The sequence below is a fragment of the Haemaphysalis longicornis genome, unplaced genomic scaffold (genome assembly GCF_048455015.1).
Source record: "Haemaphysalis longicornis isolate Haplotype H1 unplaced genomic scaffold, Haemaphysalis longicornis Haplotype H1 scaffold_7, whole genome shotgun sequence".
Taxonomy (NCBI): domain Eukaryota; kingdom Metazoa; phylum Arthropoda; class Arachnida; order Ixodida; family Ixodidae; genus Haemaphysalis; species Haemaphysalis longicornis.
Window position 1 is genome coordinate 164902845 of NW_027526422.1, and position 12727 is coordinate 164915571.

The window sequence follows — 12727 nt, forward strand, 5'->3', positions numbered from 1 at the left end:
CCCCTTTAAGAGGGTTACTGGACCTCTTGGTTCAGTCAATCCGAAAAGAATTAAAAAGGGCCACTCGTTTCATCTGTCCTTCCACAGTTACAGCGGAACCAACAAACGAAAAAAAAAACACTTGAAGGAGCTAGGCGTAATTACAAATGAGCCCCCTCTCATTTCTGCAGCTGATCCGAACTCTCTCTCGCCTAAACTACAAAAACATTCTTTTCACAAGCCGTTCAACAGGGACGGAATACTCTAGCAAACCGGAAATACACAAAAAAAAGATGCTAAAAACACTAAGTGCGAGTAAAAAGAAATGGGGTCGTGTCACCGGAGCGCGTAAACGGCCCGATCAACGAGACAACTCAACCTATAACACTGATGCGCGCTATAACTGGAAACACGCACAAACATTCTGGCACTCGACAACAAGAACAAAAGGAATAAGGACTGGCAAACAACACGGGCAATGTTGCCGTCAACAAAGCTAAAACGTTAAGAAAGTTTGCATTGGCACTTTGCGCACGCACGTGAATGTCCTCCTTGACGGCGTAGCCTGATAACGTTCCTTCAAGAATGTTCGGCTGTGCTTTCGCTCACTTGCGGTGCACAGAAAGTTCAGTTCGGTGCGCCGATCGATCAATTCGGTGCACGGATCGAGCACCCAAGGCATCTCGTCGCGCACAACCACGGCGCACACACACACACACACACACCATCAACAAAAAAGACGGGTGAACGGGAACGTACACGTCCGTCGTGGCGGGGTTAAGGCTCGGAGGCAATTCAGTGGTGGCCCCCTCAAGTAACATTGTGAAGGCGCGACAGTGCGTCCGCGTTCGCGTTGTTTGCTCCCTTCCTGTGAGAAACCACAACGTTGTAGCGTTGCAAGGCTAATGCCCTCCTTGACAATTTAGCCCCATGAGGCGTACAGGTCGTCAGGTAAGACAGAGGGCTATTGTCAGACACGACATTGACTTCTGCCCCAAAAACCCAATAATCAAACTTTCTCAATGCCCAAATGATGGCAAACGCCTTGCGTTCGATGGTTGACCAGCCGGTTTGGGTTGGAGTGAAACGATGGCTGGCAAAAGCGATGGGCTTCTCGCGGCCCTCTTTCCCCATCTGCGCCAGACATGCCCCGGCTCCCACCTTAGACGCGTAAGTAACAGCCAATAGGGCTGGGGCGGGTCAGGGGTGTTTAGCGCCGCGGCTGAGCAAAGGGACTCCTTTAGCTGCTCGAACGCCCGCTCGGACTCGCTACTCCAAGGAATCGGGTTCGGTACACCCCGCTTTGTCAGGGACGTTAGCTGCTCAGCTACCTCCGCGTAGTTGTTGACGTACTCTCGGTAATACCCGCAAATGCCAAGGAGGCTTCGAAGCTCCTTTTTATTCTTTGGTTGTACGAGACCTCTGATTGCGGCCAGCTTTTCCGGATCGGGACCGGGCGTTCCGCTGCCCACTACGTGGCCGATGTACTTAATGTGGCCCTGAGCTACCTGGCACTTCTCAACGCTCGCCTTTAACCTCGCGTCCGTCAACAAGCCGAGGATAGTGTCCACGTGCCTAAGGTGTTCCTCCCATGAAGAGGAGAAGACAGCAATGTCATCCAGATAGGCCGTGGCGTAGGACCGGTGTTTGGCGAGCAACGTGTTCATCATCATCTGAAATGTCGCTGCCTTACTTCTGACACCAAACGGCATGACGCGCCACGCGTACTGCCCGTCGTGCGTGACGAAGGCGGTTAGGTGCTGGCTCTCCGGCACTACCGGCACCTGCCAGTAGCCCCTCCGCAAGTCTATGACTGTAATAAACCTCGAGTGACCCACTTTTAGGATCAGCTCCTGCGGTGGAGTCATAGGAAATGCATCGGCGCGAGTCACGGCATTTAGTCTGCGGTAGTCAATACACATTCTCCACGACCCATCTTTCTTTCCGACGCAAACGACCCGGTGAGCATGCTCAGTTTCCACTGGGTAAATGAGGCCCAATTCTAACAGTTCGTCTACCTGGTGGGTGACTTCTTTCCTGAGCAGCTCCGGAACACGGTAACGAAAAGCCCTCTTTGGCTCATAACTTCCATGCAGCTCGATTCGGTCTTGCCCCACCGCGGCGAGTCCTGGCGTTCCATCGAACAGGTCGGCGTGTTTTTCAAATACGCTTGCAATTTCAGAGCCCTCTCGCTCGCTTAAGTGTGACAACTGCTCGATCGGTAAGGGGAGGTACTTCGACGCGGCGACATAAAGCGCGGGGCGCACTCTACGTCCCAAAACTCGCTATCTTCATCGAACACCACCCCCACGTGACTGACGCGACATTAGTAAGGCCGTAGCCGGTTTGCGTGCATCACCAAAGTTCTCTTTTCCCCCATGGTCAAGACGGTATGAATGCTGCCTCTCCTGTGCAACAACCGTGAATAGGCCCAACCATCTCGGGGCCGTCTTACGTTTACCCTCCGTGTCGAACAAAAGGACCTGTTCACCCACGCTGAACGTCTTGTTACGCGCGGTTCTATTGTACGCCTGCGCGTAGCTGCCCTGGCGCGCGCTCGCCGTGAGCCCCGCCACTTCCGCCGCTACCTCTAGCTGCTCGCGCAGCTGCCGTAGGTATTTCGCTGGCTCCTCTTTTAATGTGCCTGGTACGGGCAGTTCGCCTGTCGAACTGTGCTGGAGGATCACCAGCGGTCCTGTGGGGTTCCTGCCATATAGCATGCGAAACGGGGCGACTCCGGTTGTGTCGTGCAGAACCTCTCGGTAGGCCCACAACACGAACGGTACTAGTCTATCCCAGTTTCTTGGATCCTTCTGGATGACGTGAAACAGCATGTTCTTAAGTACCCTATTCCAACGCTCCACCGTGCCATTGCTCTCCGGGTGTTCCGGTGTCGAGAAGCGTGGCGCGCAGCCCAACCTTTCCAAAAAGCTTTGTGTCAGTTGGGACGTGAAGTTAGTACCCTGGTCAGAGCATATTAACTCAGGGATGCCAGTCCTGCTGAATATTGTCAGGAGAGCCTCACAAGTTGCTTTCGCCGTACGTGACCGCAAGCAAGCGACTTCGGGCCAGCGTGTGCAGAGGTCAACCAGACAAAGCGCATACTTGTGGCCCCGACCCGACGGTACGTCCATCGGACCGATGATGTCCACGTTTACTACCTGGAATGGGTGGTCGGGCCTTGTTAGGGGAACAATAGGGAGCCGGTGGCTGAGCCGTCTATCTGCCCTGATTTGGAAGTCATGACATGTTTGGCAGTGATGGGATACGTCTGCCTCTAGGTCGGGCCAGAAAAAGCTATATTTTATCCTAGCCTTCGTCTTTTTGGGGACTAAATGGCCTCCCCATAGTGACTCGTGGGCCAGCAAAAGTACCTCCTCGCGTCTCTCTGAGGGCAGCACAAGTTGCGTTACTTTCGCGCCGGCTATAGTGTCCCTATGAAACAGCAACCCGTCAGAGACAAACATGACGGCTTTCCCTGTTTTCGCGCCGGCCCAAGCTTTCTTTACGCTGTCATCAGCCAGCTGAGATGCCAGCAGCCTTGCCCGTGGGCCCTCAACTTCGACTGCCTCATCAATCTCCTCTGCCGGAGCTTCGGGTGCCGTCTCTCCCGTAATCCACACACGGCAGCCGCCGGTTCCGAGATCGCCCCGGTGCCGACCTCGCAGTCCCCACTTGAGGGACGAAAGTTTCAGCCGTGCTGTTCGCCTCCCGGTTGGGGTGACATTTCGTCAGCAGCTCCAAATCCTCTCTCGAAAGCAAACAGTCTAGTCCTTTGGCGAGATTGTTGGTGACAGCAAAGATTAGCTGCACCTTGGGGCTCCCGACCACCGACACGGCCTGCCTCAAAGTCACAGGCAGGCTGTCCACTCTCGCGCTAACCGACTCGCCAAATGCTGGAACTAGCCTGACGGTGCCCGACGGCTGCATAGCGTCCTGTGGGACTAGACTTTCTCGTACCACCGTAACTTCGCTTCCCGTGTCGACCGTCGCGGTAACTGTCTTGCCTGCACAGTCGAGTTCCACGTGCTGTAGTCTAGACTTTCTCAGCTCGTCAATGCTTCCGAGCGCATTCACCTCGACCACGAGAATTCGCTGCGCCCCACTCGTCAGGCCGGCATCCTGAGCCTGCACTGCACTTGCGTCCTCTACAATCACTCTCTGCACGTGCGCGTTACGCCCTGGGTTTCCTGGCTTCTCAGCAATTTTCGGGCACAGCCGGAAATGTTGACCCTCTCCCTTACAGACGCTACATGTCCACATTCGCTTGACACGGTTGGTATTGCGCGGAGGTACTTGATCTCTACGCCCAACAGCGGAGCCTCTTCCCTTGGCCTGCTCGAAGGTTTGCAGCACGTTAGCTATCTCTGGCGGTTTCAGCCACGTCTCTGCTTCGCGCAGGCGAACCTACTCGAGTCCCTCAGCGCTCAAGCTGTTCTTAATTCTATCGGCCACCATGAGGGCCACTACCTCCTCTCTTGTTTCGACCTTCCTTGATTTCAGGTAGTAGTCAAACTGGGTGCCAACGCGGGAGGCAAATTGCGACCAGGTTTCGTCGTTACGTTTCGCTGCCTTTGCAAATCGGTCGAGGTATTCTGCGTGGCTTAGCTTCAGCTCCTGCAACAAAGCCTTTTTTACCACTTCGTAGTCATTGCACTCACTGTCCCTGAGTTCACGTAACATGTACCTCACCCGTTCTGACAACGCCGGTACAACTAAATAGACCCGACTCGACTCCGGCACACCGTACGTCACAAACAACCTTTCAACTTCGTCGAACCACAACGGAATGTCCGCATCGCACGGCAGCTTAAGCCCTTTCAGGACATTTCCGCACTGAGTGACCGGGTCTAAGCCCGGCCGTCTACCCTCGTCTGAGTCCGAGCCCGTAGTAGTTTGCGTGCCAGCCCTCGTCTCCAGCTCCTACCTTCGCAGCCGCTCATCGGATTCGAGCTGCAGTTTTTGTATGCGTTCTTCCGATTCTCGCGCCTCTCTTCTCTCTCGCTCCGTCGCCTCTCGCGATCTTTCTTCCGCTTCGCGCGTTTCTTTTCTCTCTCGCTCCACCGCCTCTCGCGCTCTTTCCTCCGCTTCGCGCGCTTCTTTTCTCTCTCGCTCCACCGCTTCTCGCGCTTCTTTTCTGTCACGCTCCGCCGCCTTTCTCTCTCGCTCCTGAAACTCCAACTCCATTCGTTTAAGAATTATTGTTTCAGACTTCGCTTGGACCACCTCTTCGGCCACCGTTCCTCCTTGAGGTGGCGCCTCATGTGTCTGACCATTTCGGTCTCCTTCCGCCATGTTCATCTGCATGCTCCGTGTGACTACCATGCGACCCCAGACTCAGCCTACACCGCCACAACGAAGCGCAAGAAATCGCACTCACCGGCACCTCCGGAGGTCGGCCGCTGCGTCGTTGCCCCGTGCGCTGGTTGCCTCTGCCGCTCCACTCCGCGCGGAGCTCGGCCGCCGCCGATGAAGGCGGGCTTGCGTCTGCTTGCTGCCCCTGGTTGCGGCCCGGTGATTTCTTCTGCCAAATCCTGTCGGCTGCGCCAGTAAAGATCGTTTCCCCGAAGTCCGGTGTCGATCAGGAACCCAATCGTCCAGGCTCCAGTTGATTTGGCAGGAGGCTGGCAGGGCGATGGTGTTGAAGTTCTTGGAGACGGCGGTCGAACTGACGAACTCGAGGCGTTGAGGTTCATTAAATGAAACGAAGAGTTTATATACAGCTATTTACAGTAGGAAACTGGGTACATGAGAAATAAAAAGAAAAACTGCTAAATTCACCTAGACACTAGCTCCGAGTGCGCACAAATCACTCGAGCTCCTCAGCTTCGTCTAACTCTCCTATTCTCGGAGCGTACACAAACCGCTCGAGAAACCACGGGCGAGACTCGGTCTCGCCGCAAGATCCGTCTAGTTGCCCGGTACGGCGCTGTACCCTAAACCTCCGACGCGATCTTAACCTCGACTAGGGGGCTCACAACTCCCAACCTAGCGTTAACGGTCGAGAATCCTTGTCCCGCCGGGAACTGCCAGCTCAGCGCTCAGACAAGAACGATTTTCAACGGCCAAGTTTGGTGTTATACAACCTCGAGATCACCCTCTCTCGGGAACGTCCCTGTAGCGTTCGTACACGCGCAAGGGAGTGCCTAAATTCGCGTAGACAGCTGTCACTCAGCACGCCACGGAATATTCATTGAGGCGCCGCCACCTTCGGGTCAACGGCACGCTCGCGGACGAGCAAGTTCGGGCGACCCCGCGGGGTTAAGCGAAAGACGGCGACAGTGCGTCATGCTGACCAGGGCGCGACAACAATAGAGACACGCCGGTAATCCCACCACCTCCGCGAGTTGAGCGGACGTTCCTGGAACCCGGCGGCGCTATTTGCTTTCTCAATGGGGCATTATCCTTGAGGTATGCGGTGGGCCAGAAGATCCACCTCCCGTGCACGCCGTGACGAATTGGCGGCGGTTGCAGCGCAGTGTCGGCAGTGCTACGTCGCCAGACAGAGCGGCGGGTTCTCACGCGCAGCCCGGGCGCCTGGCCGCTAATCTCATAAGTGGACCTTACAGAGATAATACACTGACTCTAGAGTGAAAGCGCGCCGCTTAGCCAATGCATCGGAACGGTACGACACATGGTGGCAGACATGATACAACGATTTCAAGGTTGCCACCTGAGCTTTTGCTTACCAAAAACGGCGAGAGCGATGGGTTGTAATCTGGCAACGTGCTACTGTGCCGTTTCCGCGTCCGGCTTGCGAATCGTGCCGGGATTAATTGTAACATGGCGGACCGCTGGCCAGGCTGATCTCGTGTAGGCGGCATCGACAACATTGCGTAGTTTATCTCCTGTTGGTAGGTAACCGACGTGTTTTCGGTTTAGCGTGTGATTTATATCTACTGCGACTATTTGAGCAAGATGTGGCAACGCTCACACAACACTTGCGCGCAAGCTCGAATGCGACTGATGGCATGCGCGAGGACGCCATGGGATCAGCTGATCCGTACTGGGGCGCACAGAAAAATGAATCTCCGTCATGATCTCCGTGCATTTTTGCGCTGTGCCGCTTTATTTGCCATTCTGTGACATTTTGCGAGTCACTCAATGCTTTACAAACAAAGTGAACCTAGGCTTTAGCTGAATGTAAAACCTTTAATGACACACGAAAAAAAAAACGTTAGCGCATGGGCCAGCGCTGATTTGCTGGTGAGGAGCGGCACTTTGCAAAGGGCGGCGACTCACCGGCAACGAAAGAGCGCGGTCGATCGCAGGCCAACAGAGTGGCAGAATGAATGCCAAGGGAGTCTGCGAAATAGAGTCAGTGGCGTGCCCGTTTACCCTTTTGACTGTACTTGTCAAGTTCTAACTGCTTTCCTCAACTTCAAAGGGAAAGCTTGCGGGAATAAATGGGCAGTAATTTGCCGCACAGACCGCGCGAGGAGAGAACATTGACTTATTGACTTATTGTGACTGATTAAAAAAGAAACCGCATTTCGTTACCTCTTTTTTCGTTCCACCTTCCCTAACATTTACGCGAACGTTCGAAGCACGAAGAGCTGTAAGATTTCTGATTCTGATTGTAGGGTTTAACGCGTTGACGCAACGCAGGTGATGAGGCGCGCCGTAGTGGAGGGCTCCGGAATAATTTTGACCACCTGGGGATCTTTAACGTGCGCCGAAATCTCGTACACACGGGCGTTTTTGCTTTTCGCCTCCATCAGAAAAGCGGTCGCCGCGGCCGGGAATCGAACCCGCGACCTCGTTCTCAGCAGCGCAACGCCTTAGCCACTGAGCCACCGCGGCGGGTAAGAGCTGTAAGAAGGTCCATGAATAAAACAACTGGAACCTAACGATTATAAAATCTCCTTTTATTCCTTTTCCAACGGGAACGATCGCTGGCTGCCACTCCGTAGCCTGTAGTGAACTTGCGGTAGTCAAGGTCAGCTCAGAATCGCTGTTCCGGCGTCAGTTCAGGGGGAAGAGATAGGGTGCTTAACGTGAAGAAATGAATGACAGCCTAGCAAGCGCCCGGGGAGGCACTTGCTCAGCGCGTGCATCCGAGTTGTACCAGTTGCACACGTTTTGCACGCACGCAGATCTGAGCTGGAGAGTGCACCCACACACTGCATAAGGCAGGCAGAAGGGCCTGGCCACTTCCTGGTACACTTCAAGAAAATCGAAACCAAAACTGAACTACGCAATTACTCTTTGTTCGCTATTTGAGCTTATTTACCCTAAAAGTTTGATTTGAGATAGTTTTAATTACTGAGGCAATTATTTGTAACAATTTTGATTCAGTTCTTTGTTTTAGTTAAATAATTACGGAACAACTTTTTAGAAGGCTGAATACAATTGATCTGGCAACCATGGGAATTGTATCATGTCAGCGCGCACGATTTGTACGGTCTAGGAGCTCGCTTTATCCCCCTGGCCGCATCCTTCCCAGCCAGGAGATGACACTGCTCGCCATCTAGCGAGCTCGAAGTAACGCAACCGGAAACGTTTAAAAATGACCGATAGATGACGCAAAAAAATGTTGTGGTGGCGGAGGTGCAACTACTAAGAATCACTATCCGTGAGCGCTTACATCAAGGCGGTTACTCTACGGCTAACGTATATATATATGCAACATTTCAAGGGCCGCACCGGCCGCACGCTGGCGAGTACAAATTGGAAAGAAACATAGCACAACACAGCAACATACCTTCATTGAAGGCATTGGCAACGCACAATACACGCTATAAGCAACAGCGCAAACATAATACACGTGTACCTACACAATGCACAAAACTTAGTACACTTTTCAGATGTCCGCGTGATCACAAAGCCACACTAAACCATAAAGGCTACAAAGTATATATAACACTGATTGGAGAGCATGCAATTAGGAACATTGGGCTTGTTGTTTGTTTCAAATAACCCACAGCACTGCATAAGCCTCAGCTGTGTTTTGTTGTTTTGCCAGATGTAACTCGTGCAATTGCAACCTTTTATTAGTTTCAGGTTTTGTAAGGAACTATAGAAAGCTCAAAGAAGAAAAAAAACTGTAACGAAAGAGTACGGCGCGTATGAATAGCTCACAGAAGAACAAAACGTGTAACAAAACAGTACAGGGCGTATGTTTGAGTAACTACACTCATGGCCTTCGCTCTTATAGCGAAGAGTGAACCGGTGGTCTGGCAACCATTTTGAATCACTGGCCGAAAAGCTAATCAATGGGCCCTTTCGTTGTTGGTAACTGATGCTTCACTATGCGGCTGTCCGTGCTCGTTAATGAAGGAAAGGGCAGTTACAGTATCATCGCTGCCCACTTTTACCTTTGAGCGTGAGTAGAAAGCGCCCACAAATGCGGTCGTTACGTTGAACTGGGTGCAGGCTAGTCGCTCCCAGCAAGCACGCAGCGGCTACCGCAGAACGTCTGCGAAACACACGGCTGGAGGACCGTGCGTTTGCGTGGCGAGCACATGGGGATAAAAAAAGACAGTGAGAGGATAAGGAAGCACCACACTGCAAGGGCGATGTTGCACAGAGTCATCGTGTACGACCGATCGGCCAAAAGCCACTGTGCAACGAAGACTTGTTTTCGTTTTCGACGTCAGAACCGTCAGAAGCTCGCAGACTACAGGGGAGAATGTATGCTCCCCCGTCACGGCGGGACTGGAGGAGAAGCGCTAAGTGCGCGCTCGCCGGTCCTCCAAGTGCGCGCCCGCCACTCCTCCAGTCCGGCCGTGCACCGATGTCCGTGTTTCGTAGAGACTGTACAGAGTGCGCTACGGGTAATGAGCCAAAGGAAGAAATTCGCCGGGCGGGGGAGGAAAACCCGGATTTGTCTCCCTTTTTCTACCTTTTTTCTTAGAGTGTTTAGTTGGATTTCCAGTGGAGTTTGTGTCCGTGGCAATGCTGCCGGCTGCTGTAAAGCTGACTTCGGTTTTAAACCCTATTTTAACACGCCCAGAAATATCAAGGCTACATTCAGGCAAAAGAGGTACGGGTTAGATTCGTGCAAATACGGTACTCGGTAAATATTCCAGCCAAAGCTAATTTGTTGACAACTTACCGGCACAATTTCTCCGTAACCATGCGGCATTTTGCGGTATTGCGTAAGTAATTATATTCGGGGCAATGTTATCACCGACATCTTTATTTCCCGACACTCGCCGCTGTATAGGAAAAATATATTCTCTGCTGGAGCAGAGAGAACTGAACGACAGAGTAATGGCGTATTCGGTTGGCCGCCCTAGTCCTCTGGCTCGGAGTTCCCAGATGCCAAGCCGGCTCGCAATCAGGGCGCGAGGGGCAGAGTACCAAGAGAATGCATCGGCGATCTCGGAGCAGCGCGCCTGTAGCGGTACCGTACAGCCAGCGCGGGAAAACGCCGGGTAAACATTCCTCTGCTGCATCGAAAAATGGCCCCGATCAGTTAGGTGGCCAAGCCGCGGTGTTTTGTGTCACGTGACCCGTCCTAGAGGCCAGATCGCGCCACGCTATCAATTCGAAGTCAAGGCGGTCGGGAGCGCTCCGAGTCGGAGGCGAACGCCCCGAAAGAACAAACCAGAGGTAGTTCGAGCACTCGAATTATACCAACCGAAGGCGCGACCACTTTTAGGAGCACTCCAGAGCGCTTGTAAACGCCCAACCCAATACGCCATAAGTCAGCTACCATTACCCATACCATATACGCTTAATTTATTCTCGACGAAATAACGAGTACCAGTCAGTCGCTTACATAACACCCTGGACGCGAACTGTTCACTTCAGATGTGTTGACTAAACCTCTAAAACACTTTTGAAAAATTTATCATAATGAAAGCTCTACTACACTCTTTCTAGCAAGTTTATTCGTCTCGTAGCAGTGAACGTGAGCCCCCGCCGTGCTGGTATACCAGGTGTAACACCTCGGTACGCAATCCACTCTAGAGGAACGTCTCAGCTGCGCTCACTCTGAGCCACGCAGTTGCTTTACTAAGAGACTATGAAAGGGATTGAAGTCTGCTTTGCCGGAGCTTGGTCTCTTAGTCTCGCCGTGGATGGCGCACGTGCTTGTGCACAAATGACAGACTGAAGGAGGGGTTTCTCCAGAATTTCGCTTTTCTTCGTGGGGAGCGAGAGGGGGGGCAGAGGAGGGAGGTTCGGGGGCGTGGTTGCGGGGGTGTATAAATCCCTAGGCCGGGTGCTCCTGGTTGTGGAAACTTTTTTTGGGGGGCAGGGGGCGGAGGGGTTAGGGGGTATATAAATTCCTGGGCTGAAGCGAATCACACAGTAGATATAGCTTGACAAGTTTCCCAATCTGAAGCAAAGGCGCTTTCCCCGAGCGTATGAACTTGTTGGCAGCATTCGAGAAACACAAAAAGACACACCATAAGACTTTTAACCAACACTTAAGCCTAACTTTCATGAAACTCTCCCCGTATACTTTGCAAAACCAAGAGAAGCAGACCTTTTCGTTTGTGATAACTAGGTTTACAAGAGTTAAACTTTGCACATTTTTGCTTGCAACTCAGCCAGACGAGAAGGCTAAAGCCGAGAATAAAAGACTCTCACCGCTTGTCAAATATTTCTTGCTGACGTGAAATCTCTATTTTGCGGTTTGCGCACCGAAGCAACACATGCGTAATTAGGAGTGTCGTAGTCAAGGGATCCGGGTGTACTCTACTAACCTGGCGATGTTCATCTGCACCAATATCTAAGAACTTAGGGGTTTTTGTTTTTGCCTACATCAGAAACACAGTTGCGGGAACCAGTATCAAGCCCGCGCGTTTTACGCTATGAACCCGCCGCCTTGGCTGCTCGGCACCCAGGCGGGTAAGGCTTTTACCGAAACGTCGCTGGTTTTATTTACAACTCGGGCAATGGCCTCCATTGCTCTGCAAAACCACCTCTTGCGCGTTCTTTAAGCAATTACAACAATTATTTCGCATTGAAATATTTGGAATAATTATTTCATTATGGTGTTCATTCTTTGTTACTTTAGCACTTTTGGCCTGCGCTTTCGCGGTTGGCGATGCCATTCCTTCCGGTGCCAAGAGGTCACATCGTTGTGGGACTGAATCCACAAAATATTATTTCTGGGACGTCTCTTCTGTCAACAAAAAAAGTCTGGCGTCAAAACTCATGTCTCAACACTTTATTACTCGTCGTTCAAAGCAGCTACAAAATGACGCTGCTTATTTATGGTATAGAAAAGTCACCTCAGCAAGATAATCGCTTCGTACATGCAAAACGCGAACTTGACAGGCTATTCATCAGAAACCTTGCAAATAATTAGTGTAGTTATCTGCAAAAATCACATATATTGTTTTTTTGGGGTACTTTATGCAAAACACGCATTACAGCAATTGCATAAAGTACTTGCTGATACCAAATGAAATCACGTGCCACCACAGGTAGCGAAAACGTTTATTCATGTACGTCTGGGAGAACCCTAACTACTCCCGAGAGATCGGCTAGCTGGACAACCTATTAAACGTTTATTTTTAGCTTTCCCATTCCTTGCTTCTTTCGTCTAGCATTGAGCCTAAAACCTGGGCGAAGCATAAGAGCTGACTCCTGAGCCTGTCGTAATATAGGAAACCAGCTTGGCAAACTTCGTCTTGTGAACAGCAGAAATCTGAAAAGGGTACACACAGAGTTATTTGAAGCTACTGCGTGTGTGCGCAGAGGATTTTACGAGCTTTGTTACGGCCAACACTTAATAAATATTTTGCTGTTCTATAGAGTGAAATCTTGGAATTTCCAACTTTATTTATTT

General features: G+C 51.8%; 1 pseudogene; it reads right to left on the reverse strand.

The window, feature by feature from the left end:
- Window positions 1–789: 789 nt before the first annotated feature.
- LOC144146642 (uncharacterized) lies at window positions 790–10066 on the reverse strand (annotated as a pseudogene).
- Between the last annotated feature and the right edge of the window lie 2661 nt (window positions 10067–12727).